Source organism: Pinus tabuliformis, chromosome 9 (genome assembly GCF_031772625.1).
Source record: "Pinus tabuliformis cultivar Carrire ecotype Pingquan chromosome 9, CPIR1, whole genome shotgun sequence".
Lineage (NCBI taxonomy): Eukaryota > Viridiplantae > Streptophyta > Pinopsida > Pinales > Pinaceae > Pinus > Pinus tabuliformis.
This window is the reverse complement of record NC_142307.1, coordinates 1,198,418,031-1,198,428,887: the sequence shown is the minus strand read 5'-3', so window position 1 is coordinate 1,198,428,887 and position 10,857 is coordinate 1,198,418,031.

Sequence of the window (10,857 nt, the reverse complement as noted above, 5' to 3'; positions counted from 1 at the left end):
TTTTGGTGAAGGTAGTTAAAGGCCCATCACTAATTCTCTCTTTGGTGACACTTCGAGTGACGATATTTTATTGACCCTCACCAATGATCTTTTTGGTTACTTTTGGTGACGGTCAAAAAATGTTCATCATCATTGATCATTCCAATGAGTTTTTGATGATGCTATGTACTTGTTACTATAATTTTTGTCAAAATATAATGATTTAAGACCATTGTTGTGGGGTCTTTTCCATTATGTGTCCAAGGTCATAGTGGTTATAATATCCAGTCAATTTGTTAAGAAGTAATTAGTGTGTATCATTTCCCTCAAGTCATAAGAATATAGTCTTCCTATGAGTCAACACATGATTCATCTCTAGTAGGTTTATTATTTAGAAAATTTCCTTTAAATAAAGTTCCACTAATGTGTGTAGGAACTATGTTATTTAATACATAATCAAGCTTTGTCAATTCTATTAATGAGAGAGACCTTGCACTCCTCAACACTCATGGCACACCTTAACATGCTTTGGACAATACACTAACATTCCTTGGCACCTCACATTTCTTGGAACATCTTTGTACCTGGAACATCTTTGTACCAGGAACATCTTTGTACCTAGAACATCTTGCCATGAGTAGGATGCCAAAGCACATGTTTTCATGCCATAGCATAGCATAGCACTCCCCTATCATGTTGGCATTCCTTGTAGTCCCTAGCATGCCCTGGAAGTCCTTGGCATAATATTGCATTGACAAAGATTAACACTTGGCACACATTGGCACTTGGCATGTATTGGAACATATTATTAGTGTCCCTAGCATGCCCCTTTTGAAAAAGATAAAGTCCCAACTTATTAACCCTCTTATGTGTTCATTTCCTTTCATTTTAGCTTGGTTATTCCTTTTGTTGCCTTGAAACTCCTTGACGCATATTGGCATACTTTGGCACCCTACACATCCTAGCATGTCTTAGCACCTGGAATGCCTTGGCACTATTTGGCACATGTTAGCACACCCTGAAACTACCTAGCACACTCTAACACTTCTTTACATTCCTTGATATTCCCCGGCACGCCTTACCCATTCTTAGCATACCTTGTCACTCCCTCCTTGGCATGACAACTAGCACTGATTGACACTCCCCAACACACCCTCATATTCATTCACTTCCATGCATTTTGACCTAGTGCTCCCTTGTGTTGTCCTAGTACTCCCTAACACTCCTCAGCATGCATTGGCACTCTCTAACACACCTTAGCACTCATAAGTGAATAATGAAACTTGTAACCAATGTTACCAGAGTCGGAATAGACAATAAATTGACAAGGCAAAAGAGCTAAGAGTTTTAATCAAATTGGGGAATAATCGGAAAAAAAATCAGGAAAAAATTAGTGAATTCAATAAATAAAAATATACACATATATTGAATTAAAAAAAAAAAAAAAACATTTTTCATTGTATTTAGTAAAGCCATGTCCAAATAATTCATAATATCAATAGATTTCCAAAATATCATGAATGAATAAGCATCTCATATATGTTATGAGTCCAAACATGATCGAAAGTACTGAGTCATGACTCCTAAATAGTGACTACATAGAACTAGAAGAAACTTCTTCTAAAAGTTTACAAACAACTGCATACTAATTAGAAAAAATCAGTAACTAAGAGTCTAAGACTCTTAAGAGTGAGAACTAGAAGTGATTCATCCCACTCCTCTGCTTGCTTGACTCTCAAATTTCTTCAAGTCATGTAGGCTTAAAAGAGGAGCCTCCTCTAATTGGACCCAAGCTGTTGCATTTGTAGTGTGCAAATCTATCTCTTCAAGGTCTATTGGTGAATGATCAAACCTATCATTATCATGAGACATTGAAATGTGAATTTAAGTTTGACTTTGAACTTTAAAGTTTAAAGTTTAAATTCCAAATTAGATTATGAAACCTTCAAATTCAAGCTCTCACCTAGTATTTTCTTGTTGCGAAGTTGTAGATTGTAATGGAAAAATAAAAGGTCATTTAAGCGCTTTTGTGTCAATTGATTGAGCTTCTTAGAATGTATTTTCTCAAACATGCTCCAGTTGCACTCACAACTTGAAGCACTACATGCTTGGTTTAAGATTCGAATGGAAAATCTCTTCAAATCTGGCGTATCACTACAAAAGTTTTGCCACCAAAGACCTAGCAAGTGGCAAGGGTTCATGAGTAGACGTACTAAATACTAAATAGTAAAAACTTAAAAGAAAACAAAATTTAATAAAACATTTAACGTGCAAAATAAAGTTTAAACAAATTTAATGAACTGATAAAGCCTTCAAGCCTCAATGGGTACCTGGCAACACCTTAGACCTTTCTCATATAACATTGGTATAGGAAAATAATTTAGGTGGTGCTCTATAATCTTATAGTTGGGAAAAGATATGACTTTGAAATTCTGGATCAGGGAAGCACCTTTCCATGCATGTCATAAGTCCTTTGTGAACCTCCCCATCCTCATTAAATTTGCTCTTATCATAAAAATACTATGGGTTTAAGAAGTACCTAGCAGCATGCAAGGGGGAATGCAATTTCCTATCCTAATGTGCATCGATAATGTCCCAAAGAGGCATATACTTTGCCTCCTCATCCCCATATCTTCTTTTGATGGCCTCCTTTGCGAGATCCATTGCCTCATAAATGTAACCCATAGCGAGTTGTCACCATCAACCATCCTGAAAGTTCAAGCTTTCAAATTTAAACTAATATGGAACATTGAAAATAAAAAGAAGCTTGAAATTACATTTAAAACATGAAAAAGTTAAAAGACTTGAAGTACCTGAGAACTCTAACAAAGGACTCCATCACAACAATAATCTCTTCGACATCTTTCCAAAAATCATCATTAAACACAAGTGCAACAACTTCAATGCTTTCAAGGGTCTTGGAATGTTTAGATGCCATCCACTCAGGTCCCAAGGACATCCTCTTTAGGTTTATCTTTTGCTCAACCACAAATTGCAAAGATATGAAATTTTTTGCAAATATAGTTAGTGCAGGTCAAACAATTTCTTTACCTTCAGTGTATTTTCTCATGGTGTTTAGGACAATAATGTGGTTGTATAGGTATTTGGTTATGGATTTTTCCTTCTCCAAAAACTCATGTATCTAATGAAGCTTACCAATGTCCTCAAGCATTAAATCTATACAATGGGAAACACAATAGGTCCAAAAAATAATGGGGTGCCTAATTTCAGAAAGTCTACCAGCAACCATATAAGTAGCTGCATTGTCAGTGACAATTTGTACAACATGTTCTTCCCCCACTTCTTGAATGAATTCCTCCATCATTTTACAAATAATTTGTGTAGTCTTAACCTTGTCTGAGGCATCCACTGATTTGAGAAAAATTGTACCTATTGGACAAGGTACAAGGAGATTTATTAAAGTTTTATTCCTCTGATCTGTCCATCCATCACTCATGATTGTGCACCCTGTTTCTACCCATGATAAACGAAACTCAGATAGCACAAGCATGGAATCTTCAACACTTTCTAATGATAGATTTGTCCTAATGCTCTCTAATGAAGGAGATTCAAATCTTGGATCTGCAACAACAACTGAATCCATCATAGCTTTCCAATAAGGACTTATGGCACAGTGGAAAGGTATGTCAGAATAGTACCAAACGTTAGTAATGGCCTTCCTTGCCTGAATATGGATATTTTTTTCCCAACTAGTGGTATCCAAGGTAGGTTTGGAACCGGGTTTTGTGTGGGGAGAAAAAAAAGGTGTTTATGTTTCCACTTCCAATGTTGAATGCAGGATGATTCATTTGGCCTTGAGTTTGACTTGGACTTGGAGGCATGTGTGGGAAACTTGGGAACAACATTGAGGATTCAATAGAGGGAGATGACAATGGGGTAGTGGAAGAAAAATTGTCAACTCCAGAAGTTCCTATTAATTTCTTTTTTTCTTTTCTTTCTTTGCATTATGCTAACTCAATATATCAATGGCCAAGGTTGCTTGGTGTTTGAAATTTTCGTCAATGTTTTTGTAGAGACCTATATCATGGCCAGGTTTTTGTGAAAGGTGGTACCTGAATCTATAAATGCCTCCACTACATTTCGCTTTGCAAAATTTACAAAGGAGCTTAGGGTCTCCAAGAATCTTGTCACAATAAGCCCAAGTAAAGTCCTTCTCCCTTGGCATTGTTGTTGTTTTAGACTTGTGTTTAAATTGCGGCTTTTGTTTAGATTTGGAGTTGTGCCTTCTATTTAATTTGGCTCCTGTAAAATACAATAAAAAATTAAAATTAAAAATGCCATATATAACTTCGCAAAAAAGAGGGTTGGTTTTAAAGGATATGAGGTTTTGTTAAGGATCAAAGAGGAGTTTGTCCAGCAACACAAGCACATTTCGACCTAATATATCATTATGACCTTGAAACAAAATTAGGTATATATGAGGAAATGCTACCTAAAGGAAATATTATCAACATATATTGCATTGTAATCTTGAATTTGCAAGTTCATTTAGCATAAGACAACTGAACCAATACATCAATAACAGATTCTGGAAGAACAAAAATACCCAAAGTTGTGAATGCATGGTTAAAGCCTTTGAAGTCGGCAAGACATCGACCAAGGAAGGAATGCTTGATGACTTGGTCGATGGTTGGTATGAAACCATTTCTTAGTGCATTTTTAAAATCTATTTAAGCCCCATTTATAGGGTTGAAAAGTCATAACCAAAGGAATACGCCGAACATTCGATTATTGAACAATGAAACTTGAAACTTGCCATTGAAAACAACATTGAAACTTCAATATAGTAATATACCTATTATTTAAGCCGAGTGCTAATGTACCTTGATTTTTGAATAGTGAAGCGGCTAAGCCTAAGGGTAACACACGCTGAAGGTGATGTATGACTTCCCGAGGGTCGATATGGAGTATAGATAGAGCACACATTGGCGACTGCCCGATATGGAGTCTGGACTTAGGCTCACCTTGGCGGCTCCCCGATATTGAGGCTAGATTGTGTAATAATGTGTAGTGATGGATTACTGAAGGTATCAACGTGTGAGTTTTGTGCCTGAGAAATGAGAAATAAATTTTGGAATGACTGACATTTAGTTTTTGGCAATGCGGCATACCTAAACTTGAAAAAATCACATTGACCACGTGTTAAACTTGGTCAACGTGAGTTTGACTCGCAAATTTTTAGATTGGATCGTTTGGAGAGTGAGTAGATTCCAACTCGTGATTAATCGCGATTGATCAACGAGTCCTGTTTCACTGCTTGTAACTGAAATCTAAACTGAAAATAGGAGATATTACAATTGAAACTAATTGTGAATTTTCTAAACTAAAAGTGGCCCATTAGCATCGTTTCTATTTGCAGTTGGGCGCATCAATAGAAGAGATTCATTTTAAATCAGGTTCATGGAGAAAATATTTTATGGAAGATGTTTCTTTTATGTCGAGGAAGACATAGTAATATTTTTTATTAAATTTGAATAACAATAGTATCTACTCTGTATCTCCTGTATCTCATTATTTTTATCTCCTGTAACTCATACAAAAAGTGGGGTAATAGTGGACATATAGCATCAAGCTCCACTCCTTTTAATCCAAAGTTCTGCATGCAAACCTTTGTGTCACTTGCATTGAAAAGCCCTCGTTGTAGAGTGTGGAGTTAACACCTACCTCCGTATGACAAAAGCTACACATACCTTTTGACTTGGTTTTTTCACCTTTGTCCATTCTTGGTTTGGAGTCTGGGACAACAAGCTCCACATACTTTTTTTCCATACCTCTATGTGAGTGTAACTTTTCACATTTTCTTTGCTTCAACCAATATCGAAAGCATTTGTGGGCTTCTTTCAAGGCATGAATACATGCTTCAATCATGGAAATTAGCAAAGTTTCTAAAGCAAAAAATAACCATGGAGTTATCCTTTTCCATTTCAAATATGTTAGGATTCTATTGAGAGTTTTTTAGAGATAATTATTAACTCACCCTATACTTTTCCCTTTTCCTTAATATAAACTGCATCTCTTATTACATTTATAATCAAGAGATTTACATCAAATACTAGATCAAAGGGACAAGGACTTTTCATAAATGCTTCCTTGTCCAGTAGAAGAATAAATGGTCATGTTAGCTTGGCTCCAATTTCTTGGGAATTAATAATTTTTTTGAAAAATGACTACTCTTGTTTGAATCTAAAACTATGTTTAAGCTTTGAAAATGTATTTTCCTGTAAATTGATCTTGGAAAGGTCCTTATTAAAGGCTTCTCTATATCTCCTCCACTAGAATGAATGGCTTGTATGTTGAAAAGTATAGCAGAGCTCCCTTCTGAAAAGCCCGATCATCCCATTGTCACCAAGAGCTCCTCCTTTTCCCCAAATTGGACCTAAAACAACATTGAGTACTTAATTATAATCCAACCTGAGAAATTTATATTAACACTACAACTCAAGAGCTATTAAATTTAAAGTGCACTAATATGATTCATCATTATTTAATTGAATAAGTATATTGTTTTTGAATTTGTCATTTGTGCTTGTAGTATGTGGTATTGACCTTGTTTCACCTAAAACGATTTTTATTCTTGGACTATGACAATTCTAGTAAGATTTAGGCCTTTTGTAGTACTTGTACACCATGATCATTTTTGCAAGATGTATGTCCATTGTGGAAAGAAATAAGCATTTAGTTATTATCTCCTCAACTAAAGCACTATTTCTTTTATTAGGTGCCATGTAACTTCCTCTACAAATTGAGAACGAATGGGGTGTAATATCCTATCCATCCCCGTAGACTATAGTCCTCCATAAAGGGGGAAAAACCCCAAAATACCTATTGTTGTCAATTTTTGGGGAAACTAGGCTTAGAAAACCCAAATTTGGGGTTTGGAGTAAGGTTTACTCAATCACTTAAGAATATGAAACCCCTCTAGAAAATCTATAAATAAAGAAGGATTGAATTCATTTTGGATCACAAAGTGTGGATTAATTCATTTGTTCTTGAGCATTAGGTCTGATAGTTTTTGACCCCTTCTATCTCTTGTCAATTTCGATGGTGAAATATTCCACCCTAGTTGACATTCCCTTATTATCTCGCTGTTTGAGCACAAGGGTCTCTGGTTGGTCAGTGAATTCTGTTGGATATTGGTCTCTTGTCTTTTTCTGGGCACAAGATTTCTATTAAAGGTGAATGAATTTGGAGGATAGTGCATGATAGCTTAGTTCTGTTTTCCATACACCTCTCTTGAAGGAAGCAACAAAGTTTCTGAGTCCTTAATATCTTGTTCTGGGCAAAGCACTTCCCTTAGATAGTGGATTCATTTCTGGCACTTGGAGTAGCGAAAGTCTTTGCTTTATTTAGTTTTTGCATGCACAGTTAAAAGGAATACTTCCCTAGTTATTAATTCTTAGCCTTATCTAAGGAAGAATGTTTGCATATCTCATATCATATTCACTAGTAGCAGACTTTAATTGTCTTGTCTATCCATGCAAGGAAGGTGCATTAGGATTAGGAGTTAAGAAAGTTGAGACATTGTTGTACATGTTTCCATATTCATTATACCTTCTAGACTAAAGGAAAAGTGAATAGTAGTGTTTGAAATTTTTATTTATTTATTGTTTCAAAGAGTAATAAATAGTGATGTGATTTAAGTTTCAAATCTGTGTACTTGTTGTTACTTTCTTCGGTGGCATGTGCTTCTCTGTTCAGAACAAGGGGTTTTTCTACAGTATCTAGCCTCCAAATCTTCTTCAATGCAAACTAAATATCAAATCATGCCCTCGTACTACAAATCATCTAAGGCATCACCCTAGAGAAGTTCCAAAGTAGACCGATGAGCTTTGACAGGCCAACTCCAACCCCATGTCACTATACAAGTGTTGACATCACTACTACATAAATTATTCTGAAGTGTTGCATCCTACACCAATTCCTAAGATGGATGCCCAAAGGGGTTCTAGAACGAGGCTCAATCTTCATTACCACATTTAAGACTTTTCAAAGGGATCGGTCCCTTTAAACAATACCAATTTTTACACTTTCACAATTTGGCCATGTTCCTATCAATTTATATTTTGTATTCAAAATTCAGTCCTATTTTACATGTTTATTAAATTTAGGAATAATTATAGGTCAGCTCCAACAAAATGTCAACAAATTTGTGGGTTAGGTTGGCATTTCTCCAAATACTATCACACATGTATATATAATCACACATTTTCCTTTTTAGATCTTGATTAGTTGAACAAAAAAGTTCGTTGCCTATGTAATTTTGAACCATACCTCCACATCAGCACTCATAGATAACAATATTCTTAATTCTTCATTTGTGTGCACAGTAAAGTCCCTTTTGGTTTCTATTTTTGATGGAGCAACATCTGATATTACACCTTTTACCACAGAGATGTTGTGGTTGGATAGAAATCTCTAGAGGATTCTTACACCAGACATATAAATGGCTATTGTATATCACAATAATAAGCATTAACATATGAATATGTGCAGACCCTAAACTATGTGCATTCAATCTATTACTTTTTCTCTCATGGCAGATTTCGTTCTGCATAGTAGATGTGTTGTGGCACTTGAGTGTGTTCGCATAAAAAATTCTAAGTCCAAACCTGGATTCTCATGTGTCATGGAAATTCAACATATGTTTTTTTCACCTAATAACTACTTGTAACTCATCTTAGGGTACTCATGTACAATCTCACTCATCCCACTTAACAAGTTACCAAGACAAGGCTCATCACATCCAACCTTGGTCTAAAACAATTAAGAAACACAATTTACATCTTGACATGCCATAGCACCTGGCATGTCTTAGAATGCCTTGGCACTATGTGGCATGTGTTAACATCCCCTACATTCCTTGGCATGCTTTGACACTCCCTAGCACACCGTGGCACTTCCTGACATGCCTTGGTAGTTTAGCATACCTTGGCATTGCTTAGCATATAACCTTGTCACTCCCTCATTAACACACCTAGAACTCATTGAAACTCCCTCTCACACACTCTTATTCGTTAATTTTCATGCATTTTGAACTAGTGCTTCCTTATGTTTCCTTGACACCCCCTAACACTCCCTATCTCACCCTAGCACCTGACACATCTTGGCATACCGTCTTAACACTCTAGCATTCATTGGTACTACATAGTATACCTTGTCACTCTCTCCTTAGCACACCTAGACATCACTAACACTCTTGGTCACAAACTCTTATCCATTCATTTCCATGCATTTTTACCTAGTTCTCCCTTGTGTTTCCCTAACACTCCTTATCACTCCTTGACACGTTTTGTTACAACCTAGCACCTATGACATCTTGGCATGTCACCCTAGCCTCTAGCATGGCTTAACACTGCCTAGCATACCTTGTCAATTTGTCCTTATCACACCTAGAACTTCTCCTTGGACTTCTCCCACCACTCCTCCTAAGGACTTCTCCTTGGACATCTTCAATGGAAAATTTGTAGCAAAGTGACCCTTCTTGTGACAATGAAAACATTTAACTTTCTTTGTGTCCTTCTTCTTACCTCCATGATAAGAATCTGATTTGGAACGAGAAATTTTACCTTTCCCCATCCTTTCCTTAATCGCTAATGCACAATTATCTTCATCATCAGTCTTTGATGAAGATTCATCCCTGGTGTTCCTCCTGATCTCATCCTGCATCAAATTCGACCATAGTCGTTCCCAATCTAGCAGCTTCTCTTGATCATTGATAGAGTCCTCATAATTATGCCAACTTTTTGGGAGTCCAAGAAGAGCAAGGCTCACCATATCCTCCTCAGAAATTGTGATTCCAACACTTCCAAGTTCATCCCGACACAGAGTGAACTTGGTCAAGTACTTTGGAATCGTCTCGCCTTTCTCCATCTTGATTTTACGAAGTTTATCCTTCAGTGCCAACTTCCTTTCATCACTGCTATTCTAATACAATTTCGTCAATGTTTTCCACATACCATGCAGAGTTTCCTTTCCATGGGGACTCCAGACAATGCTGTCTCGAAATCCCTCTACGATTATTTTCCTTTCCTTCACCACACACTTCTTCCATTCGGCCAAGTTTTGTACATCCGTATCTGCTGGCTTGGGGACTTCTTGATCAATGAGTTCCTTCAAGCCATTATCTTCTAGCACAACCTCCATCTTGTCCCTCCAGGTTATAAAATTTGAGCTGTCTTTCAAGGCATACTCAAGCCTCAACCCATGAAATGCCATATGCAAATCCTGAAGTATGTATGCAAATTCGACTTTCACCAATAACCTAGAAACTCAAAACTTCGAAATATCCTCTAGAGAGCTGATTTTAAATCAGTGATATCTGCCTCATCCAAACTCCAATTTGGCCTCTTTTTTTTTTTGAGATTGGGTATCTTTTCCCAAGCAATCCAAATCTGTAATTTTGTTTCTAAAAAATGTGCACAAAAATTCTCAGAACGTCTCTGCAAAATCTCGGCCCAAAAAACAATTTTTCTCTGATACAATGTAGAAAATCCTATAGATTCACAAGCTAATGCAATTTGCTAAAGCAAGATTCAAGAATATACTTCTACTCTTTATAGAGGAAGCACGTAAAAATAAAGCAAACAATAATCAATAGAGGAATAGAATCAAAGACACATAAAAAAATAAATATCTAAGGAAAGCCACAACTCAAAACCCCACTATTTGTTTTCTATTAATCAGGAAAATAAGATGAAATTACAATGCTTGTTCTCTCTACAACAATCCCAACACTCAACAGATTCAATCTCCAGCTCATAAGTAAGCTTAAGGCCAAATCCTCTCCAAGTCTCCATTCCAATGTGTAATTAGTATGAAGAATAGCTTGTATTTAAAGGGAAATAAAGCCTCTAAAAA